The sequence below is a fragment of the Elgaria multicarinata genome, chromosome 5 (genome assembly GCF_023053635.1).
Source record: "Elgaria multicarinata webbii isolate HBS135686 ecotype San Diego chromosome 5, rElgMul1.1.pri, whole genome shotgun sequence".
Lineage (NCBI taxonomy): Eukaryota > Metazoa > Chordata > Lepidosauria > Squamata > Anguidae > Elgaria > Elgaria multicarinata.
The window spans coordinates 94,592,651-94,609,656 of record NC_086175.1 but is presented as its reverse complement, the minus strand read 5'-3'; the positions used below and the strand labels follow the sequence as shown (position 1 = coordinate 94,609,656).

Sequence of the window (17,006 nt, the reverse complement as noted above, 5' to 3'; positions counted from 1 at the left end):
ATAGGATTGCTATCATGTGCCTTCAAACTTTGCTCTGATTATATTCTATGTTACTTCCAACCTGGCAATTATAATCATTGTAATCATATTGAAGGATTTTCATCTGGGAAAACTAACGGAACTGCTATTTTAAAAGTAGTTCTGTGAGAGAATCTAGTTTACGAAGTATTCAACTGTTAAGTTGGTATTTATACAGAATAAAAGATGGAGCATGCATTATTATGAAATCTTGGCAAATTCCATCATGGCTCCTTCTCAGAACAATGGATTTGTAAGAGCTGGCTAGACTTCAGGGTTTGCATCTTAGCCAAAACAAGACATATTAACTTTTTTTTAAGGGTTTATTTTTTAAAAAAAAGATACAAAAAAGAAAAAAAAGGACGCAACAAAGTCTTTCTTATTGCTCAACTCTATAAGTACTTCACTTAAGCATAGTAAAAATAGTTGAAATACATTTTATTCTTAATATTAAATTGCTAGGCATTTGTGAGCTTGTTAAAAAAGAACAAGTTATTTGGTCTTTTGCCAATTACAATCCATGTCAGGGATCTTTATCATTCTATCTATATAATTATAATAAACATTATAATAGTTGTGGTTCTTTTTACTCTTTTGGAGCAGTCTAGACAGTGGGAATTTTATGACTAGTTTTGAACGTTCATGTTTACACTATACTATTGTTCTTCGCCAGATTAAATGTAATTTTGAACTGCAAGTTACTAATTATGAATTAGATACGAATTATCAAAAAAAATTAAAGAACATTTCCCAGCAGTTACTAGCTAGAGTGTTACACTGAATGTTGCATTTAACAAAGTACCAAATAACTTCTCATAAACAGAATTCAGAGTATTATTGTGTGGGAGATACTTGTAGGAAGCAAAGAAGGTAATGAGAAAAGTCGAAGGGACAACGGTGCATAATAAGTTATGCTTGGCAAAGTAGAAGTTTCTAGCTGTCAGCAATGTGTTCAAGATACGAGATATTTTTCTGAACACAGGCTTTTGTCAAAGTAAGTCCCATCCATTTCCTTTGCTACACGCTGCAGTTTGCTTCTCCTTCAAAAGATCCAGTTAACTATGTCATTATACATAGCTCAACTCTAGCTCAATGCAACTTATCAAAATGCATAGTTGTATAATTATAGGCAAACTTGGCTAAGTGAGAGGCAGGGTCACAATGTGACCTGGTAAAATAGAACAAGAAACCATGGCAATTTCAGGCTTGTCCTTGCCAGGAAATACTTTTCTGAAGTGCTACCTAACCTAACCTACCTAGGCACAAACAGTCCCTGCATGCACCCTGTTCCTTTACTAATAGAGTTACATTTGGCCAATGCTGGCACAGACCTAACAAAGGACTATATTTTACTCATACAATTTTGTACAGCATATTTCTAGTTTGAATGGGATGGAGGAACATGAAATGTGCTGTCTGGTGAGATTATGGCATTTTGTTCTATGACTGTCAGGGCCTGCCCTTCAATTAGGCAGAGTAATGCAGAAGGTTTTGGGGGGTCATGAAATAGCAACAAATTGTTAAGTTATTAAATTTATTATGAGTGTACATTTACTGCCAGGAAGGGGGAGAAGTGCTTGTGAGGTTGTCTGCCTCAGGGACCAAAATAAAGTCACCAGCGTAAGGTTTTGTGCAGTTTGGGTGTGTGTGCATTTTCCGCTTCGCATCAGGCAACAAAATGTCTTGGGCCAGCACTGATGTCTGTTCACTGCAGAGGCACATATATGAAGACTGGTCCTGACAAATGAGACCAAAGGAATAATAAAATAACAGAGCAGAAAAAGCACTAAGCTATTCCCGTGTAAGGTCACACAGGGCTGGAACAAGCTCTCTTCTCCTTGTTTATGTCCTGTGACTTAGTAGGAAGTTAGAGCCGGGCCTGTTGTGATTTTCTTTAGATAGCAAGCACTTTAAGGAGATGAACTTCTGCCAACCCTTTCCTTAAATAAGTGCTACTGAAGGATTAGCCAGTCCTGAGTTTTAGGCTCATTCCCTCAGGGAGCCCTCTCTACAATGTCTTCAATTCTCGGTGAAAGAGGGGCAAATAAACACAGCTGGATTCACGAGGGAGGGAGTGGAGCCGCCTGCAGACATCCTTTTCCTGTGAGCCTGACTCCAGCCCGAGTTTTGGACAGAAGGAGGAAGAAGGTAAGCCTTCTTAGGGGAAGGGTTTTCTCCCCCTCTCCCGCCCTTCCCCAAGGCCTTCTGGAGCTCCTTCTTCCAATTTTCGCTCTGTTTTTGCTGATGTCACAGATAGGAAGCTGACTCATGATGAATAACTATTTGTTGTTCGCCGACAGCAGCCTGCCCTTGGCAGAAAAGCTATGCAAAGTTTACCGGAGAAATTTCTCAATTTCACCAACTCCTAAAACCCTCTGGGTTCATTGCTCGGGTGAAGAGTTGCACGCATGATGTCAGCGGGAGTAGTTCTGGCAAGGGATTTGTATTATTATTATTTTTTTAAAAAAATGACCATCGAGCAGTTCAGCCTGCAAATCGGTTGCCTCTTTACAATGCTTTACAAATATAATTCGGTTAGTGGACGAGGATGCCAGTCGTGTCTGGTCCGAAGTGTGGCACCAGCACGGACTTTAGGCGCACGGACTTTTGGCAAAGAAACAACCTCGCCTCGTGTCGCTGAAACTCGCTTCCGACCTCACGTCTGAAGAGAGGATTTCGCACTGTATTCTCATCCAGCTGTATTCTAGGGGCTAAGCTGCGTTTTTCAAGCGCAAAACAAAGGGGGGAGGGTGCGGGAAGAACCTTGTCACCTTAAACACTAACGCAATCCTACTTAGAAGCAGGTAAGCAGATATAGGATTGCAGTTTACTGTGTGGGATATGCTTTCGTGGGCTGAAGTCCTTCAGACGCCAGACAAAGTTCATGGAAGCTTATGCAACAATAGCTCTGTTAGTGCCACAAGCCCCTTGTTCTGCGATCACGGCGGTGGGGGGGTAGTTACAACGCACACCTATGGCGGGGTACTTGTCCCTTTGAATTTAGTGTGGCTTTACTATTCCCAGCAGGAAACTGGATGTAAATTGCAGCCCTAATTACTTTTTCCTGAGCTCAGAAACTCTTCCTGGCTTCCTCCCCTCTTCCCGATCGTCTCGTCGGTCCTGCCTTCTAAACCTTGTCCCTGAGGGAACGAACCATTGTAGCTGGGAGGGGTGGTAGCGCTCCTTCTGATGGAGGACGGAGGTGGGATACCCTGATGGGCGGGACTGATTGTTGCTTCGCCTGTGCGTGGAGGAGGAGAGGGGGGAGGGGGGTCCTGTCGGACCGGGGAGAAAAGGAGGGGCGGGCTGCTGCCCTGTAAGTCCTCGCGAGGGAGTCTGTGGAACGGCTGAGGAAGGAGAAGGATGCACAAAAGGCAGGAGGGCGAGGAGGTGAGTGAGGGGCTGCTGCATGTTCAGCAATTGGGACAGGCTGCTTTTGTCCTGGGAGCGCCTCCATACACACGCGCGCGCGCGCGCGCACACACACCAGGGAGCAAAGGGGCTGTATGGGGAGAACAGCTGTGAGGGGAAAGGCGCAGAAGGCTTGTTGTGGGGCAAGGGGCGCTGCTTGAGAATGGGCTGTGTCCTCTTGAGTCCGGAAACCGGAGAAAACCTGGGGAGAATGTTAAACTTTTGCCCCGAAGTTAGGTTTTTAAAGGAGGGAAATGTAGGGAAGACTTAGGCAAGGCATCTCTAGGAAAGCAGCCTACTTTAAAAAAGAAAAAGAAAAACCCACAGCCTTCTCAGCAATCCTTACTCACCCACCCCGATCCCTTCTAATCTCAATGGCAGGCAGATTTGTTTTGTCTTTCCTGAGTGAAGATTTACTGGTCGCTTTACATGCATTAAATCTCGCTGCCCTTTTATTTAGCAGTCCGTGATGCATTTGCTTTTCAACGTTGCACATTTCTGCTAAAAGGGGTTGCTCAGATTAGATTTAGAGTCTCTGCTTGGAAAACAGGGGCAACACAGCTTTTTTTTTTTTTTTTTTTTGAAGTCTAGGTACTGTTGACTTAATGTAAACTGTTGTTCCCTTCCTCTGAGAATCATTCAGGAGAGCTTCGGTTAGGAACCCGCTGTAGCTGGGGGATTAGTGTTTGCCTTGAAAACGATTTTATGAAAACACAAACACAACTATGCAATTTCCTCTCACTCACTTTATTATTTGGTTTAAAGTATTTCCTCCTGTTCTCTCTTTTGCATGTTATCCCAAGTGATTGTAACTTTTTAAAGCTTGCTAAACAAAGCGTTCTTTGCTCTATTGTCTCACCCTCTGGGAACCCGAACACAGCATCTGTGCGTTCAAAAATTGGATCTGTCTGGTGATGCTTTAGCATAGCGAGTTTGTCTGCAGGAAGCAAAAGTAAATGATGTGATTTTACTGCTTGAATTTGAGCACAAGCACACTGGTTGTGGTCAAGAGAGTGCAGAAAAAAGTTAGAGGGTTTGCTTAAGATCGCATAAAACAAATGATGAACTTTAAGATGGAGATAGATTCTAAATGGACAACTGTAAGGGTGCAATCTTATGCACATTTAAACAGAAATAAGCCCTACAACTTAGAGCATCCCACAGCCAGTCATGTTGGCTGGAGAATGCTGGAAGTTTTAGTACTTATTTCTGCCTAAACATTGATAGGATTGTACCCTTAGTGTGTTACAGCAACCACACACACATCTTATGGCACCTTAAAGGCTATCAGATTTATTGTTGCACGTAATTGTGGACTCATCAGATTCATGGAGTGCTATTCTCAGTTGACCCCACTGTTTACATTTCCCCCCTTTGTGGTATAATATGCCCACATAGCCATATGGCACAATATATCTGTTTAGATAATTTTGGGGGGAAATGAGGTATAATATCTTGAACTGATAATTAGGTTGGTAAAAGGATAAAACTCCTCCACCTGGTCAATTGCTCCATTGGATAGATTGTTTGACTTGAATCTAGGAGACTCAAATCTCAACAGTAAGTGTTTCCCCACAAGTGCATTGTATCTGCTTTTTGAGCTTGCACTACAATGTCTGAAGGAAAACTTGTGCTGGAGAGATGCTCAAATAGCATGGACATTTCAGTGCAAGAACTGCAGAAATTGGGCATTCATGCACCTGCTAGTAGTTAGCACTTATGGTAGCACCCATAGTTGCCATAGTATGTTGTAAATCTCCCACCATATGTAAAATACAAACCTACTTCACAGAATATTATGAAGACTACACTTTGCAGAGTAGAATTCCTATGCACGCAAGTTATAGTGGTGTTAAGCAGTATCTTTGCTTAAGTTTGACTGATCTGTGAAGCATGTCACCTTACAGTGAGCAGAGCATGGAATTCAAGCATAATAATTGACTTGCAAAACTAGGTTAACCATTATGCTAAGCAAGTTACAGAGCATTTCCACCCGCTAAATTCGGGTCCCACTGTGATTCAGCTATGTGGGAGGTGAAAGAGTGCCTGGTTCTTGGAATGAACTCCTTTAAATATTCTAACCCCATTGCATAGCAGCTGCTTTTTCATCATATAGAAATATTCTCAAGTGAGGAAAAACTTAAATTTTTAGTAGCTTGCTCAGTAGGAAGAATATAATGCTGATTATATTATAGGCCAGGGATGGACAGACTTCAGGCTTGTGGGATATACTAGTATTTTTGTTTTTGTTTTTAAAAGTAGAACCTTTGGATCCACCAGCTGGAGGCTGGTGCACATACACTTAAAGAAGTCTGGGCCCTGTGTTTGTTTTGAGTACCAAAACTGAATGAAACTCACAGTCCTTTCCCACACAAATCCATTGCTATTTACCCCAAGCTTTCTTCTTTTAGGAGTGTAATTTAGAATTGTGGGGGGAGGGGGGAGAAATCATTTTGTTGCTGCTATTGACATTCATTTGGCAATCTTTGCAATCTACTGCAAAGCATCCAGAGATTTACCAGTAGATACAGGTCCATCTTATGACTACCTCTACGATAAACAATTTCAGGCAGAACAAAAGGGAAGGAGGCTGTATGAGTGAATTTATTTTCAGTGCTTGCAGAGATAAAAGAATGAGTTGTAACCTCTAAAACCTACTTTAGAAAGGATATATTCTGAGCTAACGCAGTTTGCAAAAATAAAGATACAGTTGCATTCTTTCAACCTGTGGATAACATTTGCATACTTCCAACTTGCTCTGCTTTCTAGGTGATAATTGTGGGGTGTCATTAATTCTAATTTGCTAACACTGATGCATCTTCTATTTTATAAGGGATCTTATTTGTCCTAACAGTACAGACCGCTACAAAGTTCAATTTGACTATCTTCTGATTTTTTTGAACCACTAAACCACTGAGACATGAAACCATTTGCTGGAGGGAGGAGAAATTTGTTTGATTCACATTTTACTGCAAGCCTACCTAGTTTGCTCTTCCCAAACCAATATGCTAACTGAAAAGCAGTTATCCTTAGGTATTCACATTTCTCCAAATGTTGTGATGCTGTTCTTCAATAATAATAAAAAGGTGTATGAAATGCATATTTTAGGGGAAAGTGTGTGCAAAGGACAAACTTAAGACTGGAAAAATAAGGAACGGAGATAAATTGAAAATGACAGATTTGTCCATCTCTATCTGGTCTCTGAACAGAGCAATCTATTGCATTTATGGTGATTTTTCTTAAAAAATCAAAGGAAAATAAATTATGTTCAGTGGATGATGACACCATCTGAAACCTCTGCTCTATGCTGTGAACAATGCAGGAGAGTTGCTCATTAGAAGCCTCATCTAGAATTAATCAAATCTCTTCACAGAACAGAGACTTGGAAGATCTCAGGAAATCTCATTGGAATAAAAAATGTACTTGAAAATGGATCCATATACATATGCATGTTCTGGGAAGCACTTCCTGGGATGAGTGACACATGCCTTACAGAGCCCCGCTGGGCAAGAACACCAGGGGTTTCTGTCACTCTTGCCTCACAACTCTGTAGGCACACGAAATAGTCAACTGACACAATAATCAAAGGTTGTGCAGATAGTCAACTCTGCACACTGTTAATTATTTGTGCTGGTTATTTCTGCGAAATAATCAACTCTTGTGTGGAAAATGCTCACCAGATGACACAATAGTCAATGGTGGACTATTTAGTCTACCGTGGACTATTTAATCAACCATTGACTATTGTGTTGTCCAAACCCAGTCTGTGGCTCCTAGACTGCCTCCCATTTGTGTTTGCTGCAACACATTTAGAAGATACTAGTCTTACTTGGATTTAAAGCAAAGTCCAAGCCAGAAATATCACTGATGCCTTCAAAAGAGACAGATATATAAGGTAGAAGTATGAGAAGCAGAATCCACAAGTAAACAACTTAAGGATAAGTGATCAAGAGGAGTCTGGAAATAGAGACAGTGAGTTACAAAATGTGTGTGTGGGGGGGAGGGGATATTGACATTGGAAACTGGGGACAAAAATACCAGTTGTGAAGGGAAAAAGAGAGACAGTGTTAAATAAAAAGCCCTGGAGCTATTTGGGTTGGCTTATATATTCTTGAATTCACTTGAGTTTGCAAGCCAGAAGGCCCACTAATGCAATTGTTAGGTTTGACTTATTACAATGCAGATTCAAATGCAAAGTTCAATGAAAAGAGTAAAAGATGCAGTTAGAGTAGGTATCCATTCTGGGTTTTAGTCAGAAACAGCTATCCAAGGTGTTGAACCGTAACTCCCAAATAGGTTCAGCACCTTGGATAGCTCCTTTAGAATTCTGGCTGGGTCTGACTGAAATGCAAACTGGATTCACAGCCCCACCAAAATCAGTCACCAGCATAACTGGTCATGAATTCACAAAACAAGGTTAATCATCTACATAAACCCTGGAGAGGTAGAATTACTTTCTGTAGTGAGTTATCCACTCCTAGTCTCATTCAGCCAAAGTATTTTAAGTGTCAAATCTCTGTATGAATTCCAACTCAGCAGCCTCATAGCATTGGAACGCACTAGTGAGACACCCCTGGTGTTGGGACGTACAGCCTGACCTAAAGTGAATTGCAACAACATCACTACCACTGTATAAATATATGGTAAAATGTCCCCAAATGTGGCTTTGGCTTAAAAGTGAGTCCCTGTTCTGAAGACTACTGCACTAAAGTCTCCTTTTGGAAATGTTGCTTAAGTATAGCAATTTCCAAGTTATTTCTGAATGTGCAGGGAGAGTAAAATGGTTCCCCACTAACTTCAGTTACCACTGTTAATGTCTGATTTGTATCAATTTAGAACTAGCCTCTGGAAGAAACCCAGTGCCAACTCTACCTTCATATCTACTTAGGTGACACTATCATGGGACCAAATATCACCAGACAACATACCATCAAAGGTTCCTTCACCTGTACAATTTTTAACATGATATCAGTGGCTTCATATGCAGCAGTGGCCTTGAACCATTTATGTTGGCTAAAATGGACTGTCTCTACACATAAGAATAAATGGATTCAAATCACACATTAAAAATGATAACACTCAGAAATTATTAAGGGAGCATTTTAGTTTCCATAGACATTCATGAATATATTTTAAATCTGTCTAATCTATCTAAAATTATATGTGTATACACACACACAGATAGAAAGAAAAAAAAGGAAGGTGTTACTACAAAGTGTGGCCATCAATACCTATCCAACATTTTCATTTTGAAATAATCCTGAAGGCAGCAAAGATAACATTAAATATGGTTTTCCTATTTGCAGTACATGTGGTCACCGAAAGGATAGATCATTAGCAAAATAAATGTTACTCTGTTAAAAAGGTGCTGCTTTTGCAGTATTCCACATGATTTCCTTTGAGGAAAAGAAAAAGTCATAAGAATTTCCTCTGCTTGCTTTTTCCCACACCAGAAAACCTGTGGTGTTACAAGAACAATACTTTCAAATGGCAAATGTGATAGATAGATAGATAGTTGTGTGTGTGTGTGTTTTAAACTAATATTTAGTATTGCTAGCTTTGGGCCCATAGTTCTTTCTAGAATACCTCTGCAACTCTAGCCCCACTAGAGAGTTTAACATGTATAATAGGTACAGATGTAATTTTACTTCTTAAATAAAAATATCCGAACATTACAAAAGCGCACTGATTACTATGCGGCAGAGTCTTGCTATTTACTGTTTTACTCTGTACAGCACCATGTACATTGATGGTGCTATATAAATAAATAATAATAATAATAATAATAATAATAATAAGTAATCTGCAAGGTTCTGTTGGTATCTGCTGTACTTCAAGCTTTTATGTACAGTTTGGAGAAACTTGAGGTACTATTTTGTTTAGGCACCCTCACATTTGATACTGATGCCTAAGAATTTGATGAATAACTTACCAAATTTATTTTTAATTTATCTTCAGCCCTGTGTGCAAAACATAGTCCTGGAATCTGAAGTTCTTAAAATTCTGAAACGTTTTCCAGTCATTTTCCAGTCTATGGAGTTATGGGAACTATATTGGAGAATGATGGGAAACAATGCTGATAAATGTTAAACAATAGTATACAACGCCTCATGTGTTGTGGATACTTTCTTTGGAAGAAGAGATGTGAATGAAAATATCTTACTATGTAAGTGTTGAATAAGGTGTTAAATAATGATGATGGATTCCAAATGTTTGCAGCCAAGCATATGCCCTTGAATTACTTACCTTATCTTTTGTTGTTGTTGTTTCCTTTCTGAAGTCCATTTATCCAACAAAGCCTTATTTTTATAACCTGGAAGGCTTTGGAAACAATAATAATACAATGATAATAAAGAAAAATCCAGAGGTTTACTATGTTCTTTGATCATAAGTCATATTTGCATGAGAAATCCCAAATTACTTTAAATATGTGCTATGGTTTTTTTATGAACCTGACGAAGTTTTAATATTAGTTTTCTGGTGTTCAGATCTGAAATAGATACACAGATGTGTTCTAAAATAGGTAGGATCCAACTTCTCTCCTATTAAGAAGATGTCCTTTATTTTGTAATATATCAGCATCAGAGAACATAGTGGGTGTCCAATATGTCAAAACACAATCTCACAATAAGCAAATCATATAACATACCATGCATTTGTAGTCCCAAATCCACTTGTTTTGCAGTAGTCAAAAGTAAAACCACTGGAATCTCTGTAAAGTAAGTGACTTTCTAGATTGCAAATTTTGGGCTCTGATCCTGCCTCTACTGTTCCCCACAACTTTAGAAGAGAATTCTTTGTTCTTTATGTATCATTCTGATTTACAGATTTATTTTTGCATGGTAAATATATCAAAACGATGTGTAACTATTCTGTGATTCGTTAAGCCCATATTTGAAAGCAGAAACAGATCTTACAATGGAACTTTTGAAATTTTCAGATGTTTTCCATATGGGAAGTTTAGGCCTTTCCATCATTGTCAGGTCTTTTTGGCATGATGCAATTAACTAACTAACTTTTTTTTTTTGCTGTTCTGGTATGAATATACCATACTTTGCTTTCTATCTGATGGTAAAGCTTATAGAGAAGTAAAAGAAATGTAGTGAAATCTAGTTTTATAGAATACAATATCAAGCACATGCCGACTTTGAGATGGGCATGAAGTTCAGTATGAGCAGGTATGTTAGGGGCCATAACTCTTCTTCCATTGATAGGTTGAGTTCCCTAAGTTACACATGATGAAGTGTCATTTTAGACTCACCTGTTGAAAGAGAAAGTGAGGAACTGGCCCTTCAACATGATAGTGGGGGGTGGGGGATGAAAGGTGCTTCCTCTAACCAAAATATTCCATGTCTTCTTCTATTACACCACCTTTGCTTAGAGGAGAAGAACTTCATAGCAATTTGTCAGCTTTCAGTAGATTGCTGTTACAAAGCAGCTTTACATCAGGGGTAGGCAACCAGATGTCCTCCAAATGTGTTGGACCAGCCCCAGCCAGCATGGAATTATGGGGGTTGTAGTCCAAAACATCTGGTTAATGCTTATCCCTGAACATGAATTAAGAGCGAAACTTGGGCCCTAATTCCCTGTCCATGAATGGAGCAGAACTCTGTTGATGAAACATACTTTTTCTGATTCTCCTTTCCTCTGTGGTCCCCCCTCCACCTCCAAAATATGATGCTTGGACTTGGGCACCCCCTGGGTAGAATGGCATGATGTGGGGTCTGTGGCAGAAATTGATAATTGCCCCCTCCCCTGCCCCAGGAATGGAAGTGCATTCTACTCATGCCATTTTTGGATTCAAGCTTTAGACCCCTTTGTATTAATATCAACATTTCTATTAATTGATGCTATATTTTCCTAGTCTGTGATATTTTTGTAGCAAATCCCCATCTTCCTCTAACTATGATTTTCCTTCCTTTAAACTATTCTGCCACTTTTTAAAAAATGGAAGAGCCTAGTCATTTTAGGGCTCAATCCTATGCATTGTTGATGGTAAAAGGCCTATAACTCCTAGCATTCCCCAACCAGTCATTATTTTCTGTCTAAACACGCACAGGATGTTTATAAACTGCCCTTAGGCAGTTTAAAATAAGATAAGATTATCTCTTCCCCTTCCTCCCCCATTATTTTGAGATATATGCAAAAATAATTTCTGAATGAATTAAAACTATGGCCTGTTTTTATAGCATAGCAGAGATGGTTTCCGTACTCACATGTTTGTACACAGAGAGGATAAATGTAACTTGTTTTAAAATATTACCAGAATATCTTAACTTTTACCTTACTTAAGGGTGCAGTCCTATGCATGTTTAGACAGGAAAAAGTCCTACAACTCCCTGGCTGGCTGGGGAGTGCTGGGAATTGTAGGACATTTTCTGTCTAAACATGCATAGGATTGCACCTTAAGGTTGTAAATCTATGTTGAAATCTACAATAGCAATGTTGGGAAAGTTGGTACAAGACAGTTTTTTTTTTTGTTTTTTACAAACCTTCAGTTTAAAATTTATGACAGGTTCCTGTCTGCTAAAATTTGGTGTGGACTAAGAGAAGTGACTGCATTGATGCTGAGATGTACTGATTCACTCACACACAGACAACAGTTTAAAATATAATAGAATGCTTTTATTAGGCTTCCAATTCACTTCAGAATCCAATATAAACTTCTCCTGTTGACCTACAAAGCTTTTCACTGTCTAGCTCCTTCCTATCTTTCCTCTCTCATCTCACACTATTGCCCCGCTCGTGCTCTTCGCTCCTCTGATGCCATGTTTCTCACCTGCCCAAGGGTCTCTACTTCCCTTGCTCGGCTTCGTCCATTTTCTTCGGCTGCCCCTTACGCCTGGAACACTCTTCCAGAACATTTGAGAACTACAAGTTCAATCGCAGCTTTTAAAGCTCAGCTAAAAACTTTTCTTTTCCCTAAAGCTTTTAAAACTTGATTTTGTTCTGACTCTTATACTGCCTGTTTGGTGCATTCTCTTCCCCTCCTTATTGTTTTATTATGACTTTATTAGAATGTAAGCCTATGCGGCAGCGTCCTGCTATTTATTGTTTTACTCTGTACAGCACCATGTACATTGATGGTGCTATATAAATAATAATAATTCACACACACTTTTCATACTTCATGTAGGAATAGAAAGAAAAGAGTTAGGGAGCAATTCTATGTCCACCTAGACAGTGGGGTGGGGTGGACATGGGATTGTTTGGTTTCTGGGCTCCGAGGTTGGAAACAGGGCTCTGATCTCAGAGCCCAGAAACCTTACTCCCCCCTCAGAGCCAGTGTGTTTCTAGCATCCACAACCATACAATGTTTCCTCTGGCTGCCCCAGCCTCCTTCCCTTACCCTCCAAAGCACCACTGCTAGATGAGTGAAATTGCCCATCTATCAAAAATACAGGGCTGCTGGAGAGTGAAGGCAAAGATCGCCTCCGTGCTCCAGCCACCCTGCATTGGATACTCCACAGCCTCCTTGTTTGGAGGTTGATGCCTATCTTCATACGATTGTGCCCTCAGACTTACAACAAATGTGCCGGCAGAGTATCTGTCCTCTCCCTTATCTCCAAGAAGAAATATTCTAGCTTACTTATTAGTTATTATAAGGTATTCTAGTGTTATCTAAGCCTCTTACTCTAAACCTAAGTGCCTCCTTCTAAAAAATGACATTACTGGCAGCTAATTCCAGAGAAACTCAGAACATCCCCAATTTCTTCTTAAACATCCTGTCTCTATACCCTGGCAACATATCTAAAAAAAGAACATCAACCACAAACTTCTTTCTTAAACTTTTCTTCTATAGTAAAGTCAAATTGACTCTACTAGTCAAGCAAGTACTTCCAAAAATTTACTCTGACAGAAATTAGGACCTCAGAACAAATCTTTGGTTCTCTAAGCTAGCTATCTCATCTTGTAGCCATCTTATGCTATCTGTGCTTCTCCTATATGTAAGCAAAAGCTTTGTGGCAGATTCATATAGCTGTCTGCCTTAAATAAGCTCAATTATGATGTCTTATGAGCTTCTAACAGTAATGATCTAGTTTGGGGGTACATGGAGATAGCTGGGGGGGGTTTTCAGCAGGCAATGATGAATTCTTAATGAGTTAGAACTTTGCAGTTTTATTTCTATTCTGATTTCAGTTGAGAGGTCCTTGTCAATCAAAGGAAACATTGGAACAAAATGGTAGAGAAAAAATGAAAGAAAGAAAGTCTTCATTATAGGGGGTTTACTGTGCAGGTCTCTATCTGGACTATTGTGTAGGAAAGCTTTAATAGTAAATGCTATATGAAATGATACCCTGACTTTTAAACGTAATGACTACTAACATGAGACATCTTGCTGTCTTCAACATTACACAGCCAACAACAAGGAGGCAGCAAAAGTAGCCCAAAAATAAGAAATCTGATACAGGATCACATAGGTGTCAGTTTATTTTGTGCCAGCTTGCTCATTGTTTTGGAAAATACTCTTCGCTGGAGTTCCCTATGAATGTGCAGAAGTAAGGAGTTTTGTTTACTGCAGGCATCCCCAGTGAAAGGAGATACTCTTTAAAATGTTGAGCAAGTTGAATGCCATTTTTTTTTGTAGAAAAGTGGGTACAAATCAAATAAATAAATTGGCACAAAATAAACTTGTACCTGTGTGATCCTATATCACTGTTGTTACTACTTCATCGCAACTGTTAGAATATTTTGGCTGCTCAAAACTTTTTTTTATGGGAGAAATTTTGCAACGTGGTGATCATATTACCAGCAAGGTAGCTTTAGACCTTGTTATGCATCTTCATTTTGTTTGAATATAAACCTAGAGTAACAAATTAGGTTAACACAATGATTCAGTCAGTGTCAGTGGGCAAAGGTATGAATGTTTCCAGTGCAAAATATTTTGCAAAAACGCACGCTGTTCTATGTTGGAATGGAGATTTTGCATTATCAAATTAGGTAAATGGTATTTGAGAAGTTAGCACAAGAAAAACATGGGTTTGTTGACATTTTATTTAAAGATGATGATGGTGCACCTAAAGTAACGAAAAGCACCACAGAAAAGTATGTAGAGAATCCTGTTTGTGCAAATGATATAAGGTAGTAATTACAATATATTAATAAGGTTAGTTTTATTTTCCATTTTAACCCCGGATACCCGTATTTCATTCTGTTGGTCTTTGGAAGTCAAAACCAGCACATTGAATTGTGTCCGCAAACAAAGCGGAAGCCAGTGAAGTTGTTGTTCCAAGATGTGGTCCCAAGAGATTGTGCTCTTGTGAGGATTTGGCCAATCTCTCTCAGTTGTGGCTGCAGTAAGGGGAAGCGGGGCGGGGGGGATGCAATGGGAGAAAGGATGGCTACTACGGAGAACCCTGCCTCCTGCTCTCCTGCAGTGGTAAGTTCCATAATGGGAAGGCAGCTGGAAATGGTGGGCTCTAAAGGCACATAGGGATGGGGTGGGAGCATTACAAAACGCTTCCCCACTGCCTGATGTGGATGCATCAGTCTGCTGGCCTGTGAATCGCTGTGGCCAGATCTTTCTTTCCCAACAAATGGTGTAGCTGGGGCACTAGACAAAACTGGTCAAATGTTCTCCTGGCCATCTGTCCTTCCAAGACCAGTAATATTAACATACTCATTTTATGCATATTTACTTAGACATAAATCCCACTGGGTTTGGTGGGACTTGTTTCTATGAACTGCTTTACTGCTTGAAGAAGAAAAGTTGGAATTTAAGTCTACTTCAAAACACCTTTTGATACTCCTATCAACCTGGAATATCACAGGAAGCTTCTTACCAAGTCGTATCCATTTAAATGGATACTGTTGTTGTTTTTATACTGTTTTTATGTTTTTAAAAAATTTTGTATACTTTTAATGTTTACTATTTTTAATTGTTGTAAACTGCCCAGAGAGCTTCAGCTGGGGGGCGGTATATAAATGTAATAAAATAAATAAATAATAAATATCACCATTGGTCGATCAAGCTCAGTAGTGCCTACTTGGCTGGTATCAGCTCCTGTCTATTTACTAGTGCAAATCCCATGTTGCCATGGGGAGCTGGTAGTCCGATAATGGTTGGATAAAAATATTTTTGGCCAGTTTCCTTGTTCTTTTTTTAAAAAGTTTGTTTATTATTTCTTGAAGTCTGAGGTTGAAAATATGTGATGTAACATTTTTCTTTCTCTTATCTCTTGTGTCCTTTCAGCTCTTTCTCCTTAGCTCCTCTTTGTCTATCACCAACTGACTTTTATTCAGTCCCTTTCCCAACATTCTGTGCCTGGTCTTTCATTGGCCCAGGACTCTAAGAGCCCACAGCATTATGACTCGTGCAGAAACACTATGTCACATGCTACAGTACATGCACAGTGTGAGGCATATGCAATAACCTCCCCGTTGCCTCATCCCTTCTCCCTTCCCAAGATGCCCAAAGCTCAAGCTCTGAACATTTTCAAGGTTTCAGAGTGTTCTGCACGTCTACATAGCTCAAGCTAAAACAAAAAATGAACAAAAACTATCTGGTAGATCTCGAGTAATAAAGCTTACACTACCATATTCTTATATAGGATTTATCTATTATTTTTAGACTGCCTTTTCACAAAGGTTACCAAGGCAGTGTACAACAAATCAAAAATTTAAAAAACCTGTCAGTGCCATAAAACATAACAATCCAACAATAAAAAACACTTTAGAACATTAAAAACAATATTAAAGCCTCTTTATTTAGTATATTTTTAGCCACCTTCTAAGACCCAGGTGGCTTATGAAAACGAACAGTAAATTTCAGTATCAAATGATAAAACCTGCGGAAAGCTAGGCTCATTCATGTAATAGGACCTAAAGCATGGTGTAGCATTACATCTGAACATGGCCTTTGCCTCATTCGCAACAGCAAGTGTAATATAATATAAAGTTTTACCAAAAAAATAAAAAATAAAAACAAATGTTGATGTTCTTCAGGATCACACAAGAAGTGATCTGATGCTTGACATGTTTATTTTAGCTTATTCCTAGGTTGGTAGAGATTTAAATATTTCTTCATATAAGGTAGTGAAAACTGTAAGCTTGGATTTTTTAAAAAATATATATCCTTATTTTCCTTTTAGTATAATTCCCTTAGAAACATCAAGTACAAATAATTCTCCCACTTTGTTTTCTATAACTTGGCTCATGCATTTGTTTTGATGAAGGATTGTTCATGAAGGCAGAGCTGTTGGAATTAAACTTTGTTCCCATTTTCTTACATGAATAACATTTCTATTGCCCCTTTGATCTTTCTTGAATGTTCTTCAAACATTTCTGTCTTAAAATCTGCACACAAGGCACCTTGCTGAGATAAAAAATATTTTTATGATACTTGAATAACGCGTGTCTGGAGATTGGTTGCCTGTGTGTGGCATGCCGACTAAATGTAGTGATGAAAATAAATATGAGCACTTTCTCGCTCTCGCTCTCTCACATTATGATCCTGCCTAATGATTGTGTGTTTTCTTTCCAGTCTTTCAGTCCACACTGAAGCATCTTTTGGAAGGATCATATAAAAGATGTTTGGACTGGCTGCTCTTTGCCTATGTTAACCTCTATTAGGGGAT

General features: G+C 39.2%; 1 protein-coding gene across 4 annotated transcripts in view; it reads left to right on the top strand.

The window, feature by feature from the left end:
• Positions 1 to 3,322: 3,322 nt before the first annotated feature.
• Positions 3,323 to 17,006, top strand: part of PHLDB2 (pleckstrin homology like domain family B member 2) — a 97,088-nt gene continuing 83,404 nt past the window's right edge. For all 4 annotated transcript variants that reach the window (XM_063126842.1, XM_063126840.1, XM_063126839.1 and 1 more), the window contains exon 1: positions 3,323 to 3,408. The gene's annotated coding sequence lies outside the window, so the exon portion shown is untranslated. The remainder of the gene's footprint in view (positions 3,409 to 17,006) is intronic.